Below are 17,762 nucleotides of genomic sequence, written 5' to 3'. Positions count from 1 at the left end.
GCCTTATCTTCTTTAGCATTTTGACAGTGTTGCTGTGTTTTTACAGCTGTTGTAATAATTTTGCATAATTCTGGTTAATTCTGTTTTTCAATCACTTACTAATACTTGAAGTCCAGTCCAGTAATGCTCACCCCCCTTCAGTTGGATCCCTTGTGTATTAGTTTTACTAAATTATGTTATCAATAATCCCTAATACAAGGTTAAATAATGTAAGTGAAATGGCATCCTCTTGTCTCAGTCCTACGTACACCTTAAAATATTCTGTTTCTCTTACAAGTGTCTTTACTACATAAAGTTCCGTCTGTGTGCATTTTAACTCACTGAGGTATGATAAACCAGTTTGAAATCTAGCTGTAATACATGGACATCTACACTGAATTCCCATGCCTTCTTAGTTAAGTGTCCAGAGTGAATAAATTATTTAATGTGAACCTGTTTCTGCAGAAATTATATTGCTAGCCCCTAACTAGTTCAATTATGGAGGCCAGCCTGTCTAATGAACTTGGCCATCACACCTCTGAAAGCATATAAAATAATTAATGTTCTCTAGAAAAAAAAATCCTGTCTTTCATAATTGCTACTGCGGTAATGCTAACTAGTAATGATGTTAATTCTTGTTAATATCAAACAATGGAAAATCCAGGATGGAATGTAACAATATTATGAGAAGCAAAGTTGCTACTCGCCATATAGTGGAAATGCTGAGTCACAAATAGGCTCAACAAAAAGTGTCTCACAATTAATAGATCTTTTTGTTGTGCCTATCTGCGATTCAGCATCTCCGCTATGTGGTGAGTAGCAACTTTCTTTCTCATAAAGTTGATTCTCATTAATAATTTTTTTCATTCAGTTTAGTTCAGCATTTTTAGTTCTGTTTTTGCATTTGTCAAAGGATAGGATGTTGCAAAATTAAAGAATACATTCCATACAAATGTTCATTACCAACCACGCATGTGTATTTGTTATTATTGGTGTTTTTTCGGAAATTTAATTAATGAATCTCTTTTCCATTTTTATATACATCTTATATTTATTTCATTGCAGGTGCTGGAATAGGAATGTAGTGAAAGTCCTTTACATCAGAACTGTCATTTGCTGGATTTATTCTTATGTAAAATACAGCAGATAGAAATCAGTACACTGTAATGTGTAGGGTTGTGACTACCAATTATGATAGCATAGCTGCATAAATGAATTAGTAAGGCAGTTGATCGTGATTGACAATTATGATAGCATGTCTGCATAAATAAATTGGTAAGGCAGTACTACTCTGCACTGGCATTATTATATTTGATTAACATAATGCTTTCTGTACATAGGAATACTGGAACTTGGGCATGTTGGCACAATATAAATGAGTTATCTGTGATAGACCACAGATTTTTATAGGTTTTGTTTGAATAGTGATTGACAAATGTGTACTTCCTTGGTACTGTGTTAACTGGTAACCTTGACTTGTAGAGTTTCATTTTATGTTTTAGGGACTATAGAACAAGATCTGCAATGATGAGATACTATGTGTACATATTTTATTGCAATAGGGTACTGTAAGTGGCAGCTAAGAGGCATATAATGCTAAGAGATCTCAATGTGATAATACATGTTAAATAGTGTATCACAGCTTTAAATAGGCTCAAAAACACCAACCAGGATTTGTGTATGCTATTTTGTTGTTTGTGGAATGCATGAAGCTGAAATCCTAATTGGTTGTGAGTTTTTCCTTGTGTACAACTATTGTCATATTTGTTAAGATTATGAAATTGTGTGTTCCAAAAGTGAACATCTTAAGTATTTAGTGAAATATCTGTGTGATGTTCAGTTGCTTAAAAGTGTTTGTATCAAACATTCAGCTAAATAAAGACAAATGTATGAAGTTGTGTGTTTATGTTGATATTACTTTAATAATGTTCTATAACCAAATTGTTGTGCCAGCCACAGTAATTACCACAGAGTGTTCTGATTTTGCCCACCATTCTAGTATTCACTATGGATATTGTGGAACAAACCCCTCCCTCCAGCCTATGCAAAATGTTGCAGTAAGGCAGTATGAGAGCCTTCTCTACAGTTTAAATGTAAGGTAATTAGCATAAAAATGGTTGAATACCACTACGTTAGTATCAGTCTGAGTAAATTGCAATATTTGAGGAATCTCTCCACTTAAAATGCCATGTTTAAAGATAATGAACTATTAACTAGTATGTTTTGTTGTCTGCCTAGAGGTATGTTTACATGAGCCATAAAAATTCCATATTTCTCCACTATTTATCCAACAGTGTTGTCCAGCAACATTACAGCCACATTAATTTTAGCCACATGTATACAGCATTAGCAGCCACTATTGTCTGGCAATACTTATGGCAGTACATTTCTGGGCCAGAAGTGTTCACACAACCACATTATTGCCACAAAATGCATGAACATGAAGAACTGAAAGTGGGTGCAAATCTATTGCCTTCACATTTACAGGGAGTAAAGTTAGAAAGAACAAGAGAAGTTGGGCTTGGTGGATGTGTTGCTTTTTAAGGGAATCTGCTTGATAACAGATAGCATTTACATCCAACAGTTTGAGTGTGTAACAAACAGGATGTTGTTTTATGCCAGCACAGAATGACATTAGGTTAACTACCAGTATAAATTGTATTTATCTGTCTATAATAGTTCAGTTTCTACAATAATTTGTTTATGTGATGAACTTTGAAGACACATTTTGTTTTTGGTACCATTATCTGGTTTGTGTGTTTAATATTGCTCGGACCGTGTCAGGCTTCTTCAATATCTATAGAATTTTATGGTTTGGAGTATACTACATATAATTGTTGATGGTCATTCTTTAAAAAATTAATGAAATTCCTCAGACATGCTTCATAATAGAAAATTCGAGGCGTAAAATAATTCTATGAATGTTTAGAGAGGCCTGACACAGTTAATTGATATTAGACAAATGATGTCCCATAATGGTACTGAAATCTAAATTTGGCTTCCAAATTCAGCATATAAACAAATTGTTGTTGTAATTAATACTATTATAGATAAATATATGTAATTGATATTGCTACTTAATCCATAGTCATTCAGTTCTGGCATATATGAAGAGAAGTGCACTCTGAAAGTATAGGGTGAAAATGTTACCTCTTCACGAGCAGGTCCCTTAAGTGAGCAGAATGCAGCATAAAATTCAAGCTGTGAACTGTCACTGGCTACACATCTTTCCCGTAATGTTGAATCATTATTTCGAATATCTCATACACACAGTTGGTTCGAGAACTGCTATAAGTGATACAGTGTAAGTGGATAGATAAAGAATGTATTCATTGAGCGGCGGCGGGAAACACACACACAAAAACATCCCGGTTGGTAAGTCTCACCTGACCTGGGGTTCTAAGTGACTTTTATGAGCCGTATCCATTTCCCTAAACCTCTCCTGTCCTTTTCCATAACCTCTCTTTCTTCCCCTTCAACCCTTTTGCCAGAAGAAGAAACCACTGGCTCTGAAAGTTTGTGAAAGTTAACCCTTCTGTATGTGTGTGTTCCCCTGCCGCCACTTGGAGAGTAGATTTTTCTATCTATCCGTTTACATTATACTGTTAGTAATTGATTATTTTTGTTGTTATAAAAGTGATACAAATATGAAAGTGTATACCAGTTGCAACCTGATTGGTGACCACCCTTCAGCTTTTACCTGCTGGTGATTAGGAGAGAAATGTTATGTACCTCTTTTAAGTGAACTGTTCATAAATAAGCCTCTCAGTACCAGAAGTATGCACTGCCTTGGTAGAACTGCTGAAAGATTTTGTTAAGGTAAGTTTGGGATATCACTGTAATATTCATTTATGTTTTCTTTTTTTCCACAAGCGCACAGAAACATACTTGATAAAGCTCACAACAAAATCAAGCATGATTCCAGACTCATTGGCTTCGCCTTGCCAAATGTACTTTTTGAAACTGCAATCTTTGTGTACATTACTTTTGACATACCACAGTTCTGGTCATAGACAAGCCACATTTTTGAAATTCCCTGAAGAAGTGGCTGTATTTATGAGCATAAACTTTCGGACAAAAGTGAGATTATATTGAGAGAAGTAGAAAACAAAAGGTGAGAGTGAGAGGAAACATTTACACACATTGATAGAGATAGATATAGCCTTCCAGTATGACATGGTGGTATTGATTGCAGCACAGTTGCGGCGAAATATTGCTGTAAATTACGGCCTTTGTAAATACACTCTTAGACATTTGTTTGCACAAATAACCTTTTCTTGTCTGTGTTTAGTACGAAATTGAAAGTGCAAGTAACAACTGCTTTCCTTCATTTCTATTAATACAAATAAGTATGCCTTTGAAGCAGTTCAGTCAGTATAGATAAGGAAATGGCTTCTGACTGGGGATAAATCACTACTGTTGTGCCAAACAGTTACATATTGTATCCTCTACTGTTGTTGTGTTGGTCTTGTTCTTGATGTGATTTTCAGTCCAAAGATGGGTTTGATGCAGCTTTCCATGTTAATCTAGCATGTGCAAGTCTCTCCATCTAACTATTAAACTTACATCCATTTGAATCTGCTGATTGTATTTGAGCCTTGGCCTCCCCGACCTTCTATGTTCCTTGCTTTTGATGTATTACTACTTTATTTGGGCACGTAAACACTGATATTCATGTTCAGCTGCCTGTAACACAACTCACCAATGTCTCTTAACTGAAACTGAGTTGACAGCTGCACTATAGAAGGTACACCCTACCAGACAGTGGTAATTTTCTAAACCCAAGTTATGTTTTCAATGATGGAAGCTTGACAAATAAAATTAGATGAACCCCTTTTCCGTTCATGTACATCTACCACATAAAGATTACAACGAACACTGGAAATACAGGAACATTATTACAATATCTGTAAACATGTAATGGAAAAAAAGACTGACTTCTAAGATGAATGTGTTGATTCAGTGGAGCTCCGTTATTTAAGACTTCCGTAGAAACTTTGGTCCATCCTGGAAGATAGTTACAGAAACGCAAAAATTCATGAATTCATATGGACAAAAAATGCCTTTGGCCCGTCCATGAATTAACTACTGTTTCTTTAGCACTTTTCCTTAAACTGTGAAAACATCCCAACCTATGCCGTCATACTCTTTTCTCATTTACACTTCCTTGTCACTACAGTCGATACTTGGGGGCAATCCACACCAAACTAACTCCTACTTCTCACACTCCTCTCCTACTTCTCACACTCCTCACAGGCACCCACACACTTTTTCCCTTTTTATTCTTTCAACTGGTTGTCACCAATATCAACACCTGATACGCATCACCAAAGTTGCTTGTAGAAATACTCAGATTCCTGTGGCATCACTCGAGTGACACTACTGCTGTTCTACTGCTGTCTCATGACTGATTTTCGAAGCACCATCATAGTATTAAAATATCCATGGTTATGATGTACATACTGCACAAGCTCAAACAAGAAGCATCTGCTATCCCTACATCAACAGACACAACGATGCTGAAAAGTTATAAGAGTGTATCATTTGCAGATCCTTCTGGTGCCAAAAAGGTTGATTTCTGAAAATTATGTGGCAACTCTATAGTTTTAAATCAATAAAGTATAAAACTTGTTACTTCCTTTTGTGTGTCTTAAAAAATTGCATGGTTTCTTGAAGATACAAATGAGATAGTTGTGAAAGTTGGATAAAAATAATGCCTTTACTGTACTTCAGCCAGTACAAAAAATTTTGTCATTTTATCCTGTTATGGTAACTGCACAGCTATCATGACAACAGAATGTGGAGTATGCTTTCATTCTGTATGATGAGAACCAAGCAACCCTAGCAACAGTGTGTGTGCTTATTCTAAATGGTTTTTGCCTTGACCCAGGACAATATGGTGTGGATTCTAAGAGGAAGAACATATTAACTGTTTGCATTTGAGCTTGCTGGTAGCTAATGGGTTTACACGAGATGGTTGATTTACATGCCGAAAGTATACAATGCATGGACAAGATTTTTCTGTAAATAAGTATTGTTGAGTAATTGGGGAAGGGTGACTTGTAATTTTAAACAGCTCACTTCTACAAATTGTGAAAATTAATGCAATACTGGCAATATATTGAGACTGTAGTTCTGGCAGCATGAAAGCTGTTAACACCTGCCCAGTGGATTTGAGAAAGAAAGTAATCAGGTTTCTGTTGGCAGTATAGTCTCATCTTCACTGTAGCTTTTAATAAAGGAAATAACCACTTAATTACAGTGTCTATTTGTGAAATGACACAAAGCATTAGTCCAAAATTTCGTATAGAATAACTGTTAATATATCGTCTTATGTAACTGATGTGAAGTTCAAGAATGAAAATATTTGCTTTTAAATGAGTCTTAAGCACATCGTAAATAGCATGTACATCAGTACTCCACAAACCACCCAACGATGTGTAGCAGAGGGTACTTCTGGTATCATGAATTGCTCCCCCCTTTCCCTGCATTAATGAATGACACGTGGGAAGAATGATTGTAAACAACTGCATTAACTGTAATTTCTTGTGATTGTAAACAACTGCATTAACTGTAATTTCTTGAAGTTTCTCACTGTTGTCATTTTGCATGGTATACGTGGGAGGAACTACGAGTCTTCCCAGAATGTACTCTTTGGAATTCAGTAGTAAATATCTCTCCTATTCAAAACATCTTTTGTAGCATCAGCCACTGGAGCTTGTGATGAGCATCTCTATAATGGTCTCGCACTGACTAAACGATCCCTTGACAAAACCTTTTGTTGTATCTTATCTAGGTCTTCTATTAATGCTATTTGGTAAGGGTACCATACTGATAGCAGTATTCAAGAATTGAATAAGTATTTTGTAAATCATTTGTTTTGTAGATGAGTTAAATTTCCATAAGGTTCTTCCTATGAATCTCAGTCTGGCATCTGCTTTTCCTAGTATTTGTTTTATGTTGTCATTCCATTTTAGGTTGCTGTGGACGGTTACTCTTAGATATTTTATGGTTGATAATGTTTTGAGCAACTAGTCATCAGTAGTGTAGTTGTACAGTTGTGGATTTCTTCTCCTCTGCATGTGCAGTATGTTAGTTACTTATGTCCAAGGTCAACTGCCATTCCCTGTACCATTCATCAGTTCTCTACATGTCCTCCTTACTTCAGGCTTCTGGCTCTCATCTTATAGACAACTGCATCATCTGAAAGCATCATTATGGAGCTTTTGACATTGTTTTACTGCATCATTTATATATATTGTAAACAAGCACCATCCTGTCACACTTACTTTGGATCCTCCTGAAATTACCTTGAGACTTTTCAATTTTGTTCATTTAAGATTGAAGATTCTGTTCATTCAAGATTAAAATGCTGAGTTGCAACTGCAGTCACAAGTCTGATCTAATATTCTTCAACTTCATATTTTTGTCATTAAACGACAGGGGGGATGCTGTCAAATGCCATCACACAAGAACATTGAAATTGTATGTGTGGGGGACCGGAGTACATATTGGAAAGATGGCAGGTGCTCGCCAGATATCAAATATTGAAGTTTCACTTCTAATTTCACTTGAACCAATACTCCTATTATGACATAAAGGGTTTTTTAATAGAGCTCAAGTCAGCTGTACAAGTACTTGAAATTGGCATTTATTATTAAAAAGTGGTTCAAGAAGGGCTCTTTGTTTACGAGTGTTACTTCCTTCATAAGTTAGTTTGATGCCACTGTGTTATTTCTGCCTAAAATCCACTCCCAAATACATTTATTCTTTCATTTTGTCTTATTGTATTCACTGCTCATTTCTAATGACTTAACCTGAATGACAGCACCAGTGTCCATATTATTAATACTCGCAGATGCCGTGCTGGAAACGGTGTCACTAGAGTATTGACAGGAGCATACACATGGTGCCCGTGCTGCATCAGCTGTCATGCCACTTGGTGCAGCATCACTTTTGTTACATGTGGAAAACTGCCTTTCGTCACTCAGTTCCCATGCCACTTCTTGCTGTCATGATTATTCCTTCCAAATGAATTTCCAGTGTAGTTTTTGTCTAGAAATCACAGATATTACTTTACAAAAGGAAAGCAACTCTTTACAGCTGAGAACTCGCATATGTCTGGCATTCGAAAAAAGTGTCCGAGCCACTGGATTTACATAAGTACTCTGGATATTGCATAGGCTTTGTATCAGACACTGCCATGTAAGGTTTACTTTGCTATGTTCGCCAGTGCCTAGGCTTTTATACCTGAATGTGTAGGTACGCGTGCCTTCGGACTGCACAATACATACCTCTTTCGTCAGGGAGATGTTACTCTCCCTGCTGCTGAAATGGGGCCACTGTCCATAGTAGGGCTCCATCTTTGGCTTTTAACTCAGGAATGTTAGATACTGAGTAAAACATTCTGATTAAAATGTTTGCTGTTGCTGACACTAAAAGAGTCAACACAAGCCATTAGCCTAGTACTGCTAATACTTAAAAGCTTTTCCACGACCAACAAAGGAGTGTGGCACTCATTTATAAGCTTATGTAACCACAATCTAGTTGTGGACATGTCTTTATACAAGCAACATAGTCTCCGGGAATAGTTCGTGCAACTAGTTTTGTTTCCTGTGCTTGGTGGTTTGTGAAGTACATCGTTCAAAATGGCAGTGGGGTCTTGTAACACTAAAAGGAGTAAGAAGAATGATACAGATAGCTATACCATAGGTGCAACCACAACAGAGGAGTATGTGTGGCGAGGCCAGACAAATATGGTTCCTGATGAAGGGCAGCAGGGGAAGCAGTCTAGATGAGGGATCTGACTTTGTAACATCAGCATACGTGCTGTGCTGGTACTGTGAACAGATGACAGCAAGGTGAGCTAAACCGGTAATTTTTCCCGCAAGAATGCAGCTCAAATGTAGGGTTAAATGATGACCTCTTTTTGGGTGGAATTTGCGTACAGTTCATTTTAGGTAACACATTATTGCGTATGAAATTTAGTCAACATATCGAAATTGTTTTTAAAGCTGAGAGCAGAACGATAGCTATCACCGTTCTCGAGATATTGGATGATATGTCGGCGGACGGGCTGTGCGGTGACCGCGCGCGGGTCGCTCGCTACGCGACCGATACTTTCGTCCTGCTCGTCGTAAACCATGCGGTTGTATCAACTGCAAATTTCGTAAACGGTTCAAGAAATCGAAACGTGTTTTTTTGCAAACGATAACTTGTAAAAACTCATGTATTTCGTTGCATGATAAATATCCAAAATCTGTTTAACTACCAAGATATGAAAGAAACTACAGTTTTTTCGGAAGGGATAGATGATTTTTTTAAACAGCATTTAATAGCATGTGTAATGAGAACTTACACCGAGACTAATTTGCTGGTATGTCATAAGATGTAATTTGCTAATTATCTACAGCTATTGATTATTTCCTTTGGAAGTAACAAACGTTTTTTTCTTTATCCAGTCTACTTTATTGGTTCAAGACGCGTTTCGCCTTTTATTTTAAGGCATCTTCGGTGGAATCTAGAATGATTCAGTTTTGTTTTGATATGTGATACTTGCAGATCATAAAACAGTTCACATTTTTTTTACGTGAATAATTGATTACTTACAGTGAATCGAGTTTTTGGCGGACATCTGCGTTTCCCCTCACCTGGTCACATGCTGGAGGTTGAACTAAAACTTAGATTATGGAACATAAGCACATTTTCATGTTCTTTTTTTTTCTTCTGTGACTAGCTGTAGACATTTTACCGAAAACACTGATTTGAAGTCGTAACTACAGTGTGTTCACTTCATGTCCCTTCCTGTTTGGCTTGTTTATATACATGTTGCCAACCTAAAGAATTATATGCTGAAAACTAATGTTTGTTTATTTCTGTTCTCCTTATATCTGTATGTGTGTGTGGCTAGCCAGTGATAGTTATAGAAAGTTGAAAGTGAATGCAGTAGTTGTCAGACAGTGGTTGAAAGATTTGGTGTTCAGCTGATTTCAGTTTTGGTTTAAATGTTTTGTGGAGTAGTGCATGGAAGAGTAAATTCACTGCTTACATTAATAGATAAAATAGTAGATTAGCATTTCAACAGATGATTATTATCAGAATACTATCACCCAACCCCTTTTGTCCTCAATCTTTGATGCCTCATAATATGTCTTGTCAACTTACCCCTCTTCCTCCTCTATTTAATTCCGTACCTCTTCTTTAGTTACATGATCCTCATATCTAATCTTCAGCATTCTTATTGATCACCACGTTTTGAAAGCGTCCATTGTCTTCTTGACAGAACTGTTCATCGCCCACGTTTCACTTACATTCAAGGCTGCACTCCACACAAATACCGCACTCCACATAAATACCTTTGTAAAATAGTACCCAGTCATTAGAATTTATATTCGATGTGAACAAATTTTCTTTTTCAGAACGCTTTTGTTGCTATTCACAGTCTTCATTTTGTATCCTCTCTACTTCTGCCTTCTCAATTACTGCTTCCCTTTCAAGTCACTCAAGTTTTAGGAATGCAATTTGGTTTCTGTACAAGTTGTAGATAATCTTGTGGCCCTGTGTTTTATCGATGACATCTCGAGAGGTTCAAGGAATGTTTTAATTAAGATTGTCAAAACCTTTCTCTTAACATGCAAATGCTATAAACACAGTTTCGCAGTTCTTCAGTGTGTCTACTTAGCTAAGTGGTAGGATCAGTATTGCCTTGCGTGTTCAGACATCTCACAGGAATCTAACATCGTGCTTATGTTAGTTTGTACAACCCCTCCCCCTCTCCTCTCTACATATTCCTTCCACTTTCTAGCCTTGTCTTATTTGCTTAGTTCTGACTTGCCAAATGAGTTCTTGACAGTTGCTTCTCCTTTGAGCAAAGTTTACTTTGTTCTTTCTCATTTTCATTCCCTTATGTTTTCCAAGTGCAAAATCGCGTTGCAATTTTGGACTTTCTGTCAATGTCATGTTTAGACATTTCTATTTCCTATGGCCTACTTTATTTGCTGCATTTTTATATTTTTCCCTCGTATCAAATTTAATATATCACGTTTTATCTAACGATTTCTACTGTACCTTCTTCCCGTTCACATACTCTGCTGCACTGACCACTTCTTCTCTCAAAGATATCCATTCGTATTCTAGCGGATTCCTTCCTCTGTTTCAGTCAGTCGTTGCATTACGGTAACTTTAAGATTATCGAATAACTGTGGGTCTTGACTTATTCAAGTTCCATTTCCTTAATTTGCCACCGTTTACTGTTTCTTTAGTTGTAAACCGCAGCTCGTAACCAATAAATTATTGTAGGTTTGCGTCTGCACCAGGAAATGTCTTATAATTTAAAATCTGGTTTCGAAAACTTTGTTCCAAATATGTATTATTCTTTCATGATTCTTAAGCAAGGTGCTGGCGATGATTACATTATGCTCTGTGCGAAATTCTATCTGGTGGCTTCCACTTTCATCCCTTCCCCCCAAGCCTTTGTGTTCTTACTGTTTTCCTGTACCTGCTACCGTGTCACATTTTAAATTTTTGTCTCACTTAACTATCTGAATAATCTCTTTTGTCGTACATTGTTTCAACGTGTTAGGAGATAGTGAATAATCATGAACGGTAGTCATCAAATCTGTTTATGGTGACATGAGAAAACATGAATAATGAAATATGTGAAAGAGTACATTGTACAGAAAGTGAAAACATGGTATGTCTTCACCCAACTTCGTCTTTCCTTCAGGTAGGTGTAAGACATAGTTAATCAAACGCACCGCGCGTTTCGGTGGGTCTCGCCCCGTACCTCAGTGGCTGTCCGTCATTGGCTACCGCTAGCGTCTGCCGCTTCCAGGTGGGAACGCCAATTCCGCGAGGCGCCGCGTCAAAGCGGAAAACGCAGGCCGCTGCCGTTGCCGCACGACGCGCTCTAGTGGGAACCGGCCTGTAGTCCGCTGGCGGCTGTGGTGGGGGCGACCGGTGCGCCTGTGGTGGGCGCGGTCCGGGCGGCCGTACCAGCTGCCTGGGCGTGGTGGAGGGAGGCGCACGTGGCGGCGCGATGACAGCAGGCTGCAGCTGTGCGTCACCGGCGGCTCCGGGTGCGGGTTCCGTCTGACCGCTGGCAGAGGAGTGTCGTCCGTGAACAGATCTTCTGCTGGGTCGAAGAAATGCGTGGCTGATGGAGCGGGCAAGAAGTAGGCTGGTTTGACGCGGTCGACTGACACTGTCGACGGCTTTCCGTTGCACTCGAGGACCAGCGTTTTGTCTCCTCGGGCAATCACGCGGTGCGGTCCACTGTAGGGCGGTCGGAGAGGTGGCCGTACTGCGTCGGTACGCAACATGACGTGCGTGCAGCGCTGCAGGTCGGCGTGGACGAATATCTTCCCGGTGCCGTGCCGCGTTGGTGCGTGCGCTCGGAGGCCGGCCATGTGACTGCGCAGACGTTCCGCCAGAGTGGGTGCCACGGCGTCGCGTGGGAGTCTTACATCTTCGACAAAATCGCCCGGGATTGTCAGGGATTGCCCGTAAACGAGGTCGGCAGGTGACGCGCCGATCTCCTCCTTCGGCGTGACTCGCAGGCCGAGCAGCACCAGTGGGAGCGCCTCTGGCCATGAGGTGTCGTGGCAGGTTAGAGCGGCTTTGAGAGTCCTGTGGAACCGTTCGACCATGCCATTCGACGCCGGATGGTAGCTGGTTGTCCTGTGTAACCGGGTGCCACACAGTCTGGCGACGTGCGTGAACAACGCGCAGTCAAACTGGCGGCCGCGATCAGTTGTCACGTGACTGGGACATCCGAAGCGTGCCACCCAGGTGTCGACGAATGCGGTGGCGACGGTCTCGGCTGTGACGTCCGCGACGGGCGTTGCTTCCGGCCAGTGAGTGAAGCGGTCCACCATAGTTAGGAGGTACCGCTTGCCTTGTGAGAGAGGAAGCGGGCCGACGAGGTCCACGTGGACGTGCGCAAATCGGCGTGTCGCGTCCGGGAAGGTGCCCACGGGAGCGTGGGTGTGCCTCCCGACTTTGGCGCGCTGACATGCGGTGCAAGTGCGCGCCCATTCGCGACAGTCCTTCCGAAGCCCGGGCCAGACGAAACGCGCAGCCGGAGCCGCCGGTGACGCACAGCTGCAGCCTGCTGTCATCGTTCAACGCACGAAGGGCTGAACTACGGCACTGCCGACACAGTTGTACCAACGGTACGGCTGTCTGTATCGCTGCGGCACGCAAGCCTCCCACCAACGGCAAGGTCCATGGTTCATGTGGGGGACCTAAACATACAGTTTGGCAATGAATGCAAGTACATTGATGACGCATACACACCGCACGCTGCTTACAACAACAGTACGCACATCTGCATGACACACTGCATTGCAGTCGTGATAATTATCAACAACATTTTCCTTGCCATTCGCCAGTTGAACCTTACATCAATCATTCTGAAACTAAACATTACTTTAATGCCAAGGAAGAGGAGAGCCTCATAAAACACAGACAATTTCAGCCATTTATACCTGAAAAAAGAATCGTACATCCTGTCATCTTTCTTAAAGCCTTCAGATATGCATTTCCTCGTACGTGGAGTGACCGTAAGAGGATATTTTATGTTGTCGGCTGTATCCAAGGCGACGCAGCTGTATGGGCGTAAATGAAGCCGGCAGATGCGTCACATACGAACAATTTGAGATAGCCTTTTTATCTAAATTTTGGTCACAATCTGTACAGCAACGACTTCGTAGGCAGATTGTGGATCCTGAGCCATTCAATCCTAAGCACGGCAATTTGCGCTGGTATTTTGAGAAATATTTAATATGGGAAATTTCCATGGCGAGCCGGTTGCAACGCGCGACATCCTCCGCGCATTGAAGGGAAGGCTGCCGTTTATTATCAAAGAAAATCTTATGCACATCCGAGACAACGACGCAGAGTATTTTCTCAGTGTTCGATTCTGTTAATATGCTTTACGAGGACCAGCGTTCCTTACGCCAAAACCATTGCTACAATGTTTACACCAGCGCCATGCATAATGCGCAGGGTAGCCAACCCAATTCCTGTGCGCCGGCTGCTGTCGGACACGCAAGCCAACAGAATCACTCGCTTCAAATAGCAAATGTATATACACAAAACAACCAACATGCTCAACACAGCACAAACAGCAATTGTAACACTTCTTATTCTACTGGTGACAATTCAAATAAGAGACAGTGCACCAACAACTACAACAGTAATAATAATTATCAGAACGGTAACAAAAATGTTAAGAGAAACAAAAATAACTATCTATCACCCCAAACCAGCAACAGAAGACGTGGTGTAACAACAACTATGCTGCTAAGTATCAAAACACTGCGGCACCACCGCAGCAAAACAATAACACAGGCCAGTGGCAATTGCCGCCGCCACAAATGCAGACTCAAAGCTGGAATGCATCTACGAACCCGTAGGTGAGTCAAAATATGAAAATGCAACGACCGCCACAGTTCGGGGACTGGAATAAACAATACCCAGATGAAAATATTATCGAAGTAACTAGTGGTACTCCACCTCCGTCTGTGCCTGCACCTACTGTGGCTGTGGCTGTAGAAGATTTGGGGGGGGGGGGGGGGTAGCGACTTCAATTTAAATTTATTATTTGACTCATCCACTGTGTAACAGCACAATGATCAGGTACCTGACAGTTGTATACAGCAAACCATTATTATTCATAAGGTATAATCATGACGAAAACTTGTCTAATGAACTGTTACAAGAGAGCACACAATGTTGTTCATCATCCAATGAAATTGTTTTAGCCTCAGCTACTGGTGCTGTGGGTGGTATTCCCACTACTATTATTCTGGATACAGGAACGGCTGTTAATGACTTGTCCTATGATTTTTACAAGAAAATGTGTGAGTTCGAACCCGCACCAGAGTATTCTGTCCAGAACTGCAAAATTTTATCTGCCTTAGGCAAATAAGGCTTCTAGGGTCAAGAAACAGGTATTTGTGACAGTCAAGGTAGGTAATGGAATCGCACAGTGGCCATTCCTCGTCGTCCAAAACCTGGTCACTAATTGTATTTTATGTTTAGACATATTGTGCGAGAAGGACAGCACTATTGGCTTCTCCTAACCTAAATGTATATTTAGAGATAAGGACAGAGAAATTTCAATTGACCTGGATACCAGGACTCTGAAGCACGATAAATATTCCAGAATGAGATATTCACTCTGCAGCGGAGTGTGCGCTGATATGAAACTTCCTGGCAGATTAAAACTGTGTGCCCGACCGAGACTCGAACTCGGGACCTTTGCCTTTCGCGGGCAAGTGCTCTATCATCTGAGCTACCGAAGCACGACTCACGCCCGGTACTCACAGCTTTACTTCTGCCAGTACCTCGTCTCCTACCTTCCAAACTTTACAGAAGCTCTCCTGCGAACCTTGCAGAACTAGCACTCCTGAAAGAAAGGATATTGCGGAGACATGGCTTAGCCACAGCCTGGGGGATGTTTCCAGAATGAGAAAGGAGACGAGGTACTGGCAGAAGTAAAGCTGTGAGTACCGGGCGTGAGTCGTGCTTCGGTAGCTCAGATGGTAGAGCACTTGCCCGCGAAAGGCAAAGGTCCCGAGTTCGAGTCTCGGTCGGGCACACAGTTTTAATCTGCCAGGAAGTTTCACGATAAATATTGTACAGGGTGCAAGATTCAGTTAATACAGGACACCGATGATGTTGACACACTACCACAAGCACCTGATGCCGAGTTTGAGGACACGAGAACTTTAACTAGTAATAAGTTATCAGAAACCACAGATGTCACACATGATGAACTTTATGATGTTTTGTCCAAGTATATACAAGTATTTAACAAATGACCAGGTGTAATCAACACATCTGTGAATAAAATAGAAGTTAAGCCTCACTAGATTTTCTTCCACAGAACCCATCACACATTTCATCAATCTCTTCGTCATCTGCGGAGCTAATTGGCATATAAACGACCTGCTGTGTGGGAGTTGAAACAAATGTTAAGAGTTGAAAATCATCGAACCTTCCACGTCATCTTACTGCAGCCGTTTACTTGTAAAGAAACCAAACGGAAATATCAGAGTTGTTTTGGATGCTCGTGCAATTAATGAGATTATTTTACCTGTTCACACGAAACCTGAGAATTTAGAGGATCAGCTCCAGAAATTTTTAGATTCTAAGTATTTTCGTATGACAGATCTGAGCAATTCGTTCTGGCAGGTCGCAATCACGCCAGGTTCTAGAAAGTATACTGCATTTATATTCGGAGAGTGTCCTTCCCTTCAGTCTGAACGTCGGTTCAGGCATGTTTATCTCCGCATTGGGTACTGTGCTTGGTGATGAATTGGTTGAATCAGTTACTCACTACATTGACGACCTGCTCATAGCTAGTAAAACTGAACACTATGATACTTTGCAAAAGATCCTGCATAAATTCGCACAAGCTGGAGTGACAGCAAATCTCAAGAAGTCAAAATTTGCTCTTGCAGTGAAATGAAGTATCTTAGACATATTATTAATGCTCAAGGTATACAACCTGACCCAGTTAGTTAGACGCAATCAGGAATTTTCCTAGTTCACGGACTAGAAAGCAATTGAAATCTTTCCTTGGACTTTGTTCTTTCTTTCGACAATTTTTACCATACCACCCTTTAAACAGCCAGCATCTATGGAACCTACTCAAAAAGAATCAGATATTGATATGATCTGACCAGTGTCAAAGACTTTGATAGTATTAAGCATGCTTTGGTTAACGCAAACATCTTGGATCACTCTGATTTTAATTTACATTTTTGTATAACATGTGACGCCTCATCCACTGTACATTCCTCACATGGGAAAACCAAAAGCTATTTTATCCGACAATGCTGTACTGGGTACAAGTGGCGTAAATTTCTCAAAGACAATAGTATTAAGAATATTTTTATCGCGAGGTATAGTCCCCAGTGTAATCCCACTGTACGTGTTTTCCGTGAGATTTATGAGAACCTACATTTCTACCAAACATACCAATTGGGTAACTTATTTGTCTTTATTTGAAGAGGTACACAACAACCTCAGTGTTTGTGAAACTCTGTACACTCCTAATGCGCTCATGTTAGATCGCAAAGAAGATAACGATTGGACAACGCCGTTACCAAAACTTTCATTTCAGCGAACAACAAACGATGAAAAGGTAACGGAAGCCCGTGCGAAGCTGTCTGTGGAAGCCAGAATTAGGAACAAAACTTATGCGCCCACTGTCAAGAGAAAGCAGAAATTTAAAGTTGGTATGTTAGTGCTTTTGCGTACTCACGCTGCAACATCCTAAAACGAACAGAATTATTGGTCTATATGCTCACCGTGATCCTAGAGTATACCATGCTCAACAGTAAACACATCTATGGATCATGCTTAAGTTGCACAACTCTTAAATACACTTACCTCAGTACTTCTACAGAGAAGCTATGTAGTATAAGAGTTTTATTTCAGCTGTTCTTGTCAGTAACAGAAGGAGTATACCATGCTCAACAGTAAACACATCTATGGATCATGCGTAAGTTGCACAACTCTTAAATACACTTACCTCAGTACTTCTACAGAGAAGCTATGTAGTATAAGAGTTTTATTTCAGCTGTTCTTGTCAGTGACAGAAGGAGAAAGAAGAGATTCGTCTTCGCCGAATACTTACAGCGGCCACTTAAAATTTTAAAGCAAATTTTATATTAACTTTTATACAGGCGTGAAGGAGATATATTTTCAGCCTACGAGATTGACTGTCTGCACCATCAGTCTTTTATTAATGACTGATTGACGAGAATACT

The 17,762-nt window shown here is 40.3% G+C and overlaps 1 protein-coding gene across 4 annotated transcripts in view; it reads left to right on the top strand.

Moving 5' to 3' along the window:
* LOC124776907 (protein phtf) overlaps positions 1–1,873 on the top strand; it is a 192,835-nt gene extending 190,962 nt beyond the window's left edge. For all 4 annotated transcript variants that reach the window (XR_007015666.1, XM_047252114.1, XM_047252113.1 and 1 more), the window contains one exon: positions 1,045–1,873. The gene's annotated coding sequence lies outside the window, so the exon portion shown is untranslated. The remainder of the gene's footprint in view (positions 1–1,044) is intronic.
* The last annotated feature ends 15,889 nt before the right edge of the window (positions 1,874–17,762 follow it).

Source organism: Schistocerca piceifrons, chromosome 2 (genome assembly GCF_021461385.2).
Source record: "Schistocerca piceifrons isolate TAMUIC-IGC-003096 chromosome 2, iqSchPice1.1, whole genome shotgun sequence".
In the NCBI taxonomy this organism is placed as follows: Eukaryota; Metazoa; Arthropoda; class Insecta; order Orthoptera; family Acrididae; genus Schistocerca; species Schistocerca piceifrons.
Note: the sequence above shows the minus strand (reverse complement) of the source record. Positions and strands in the feature narration are given on the sequence as shown.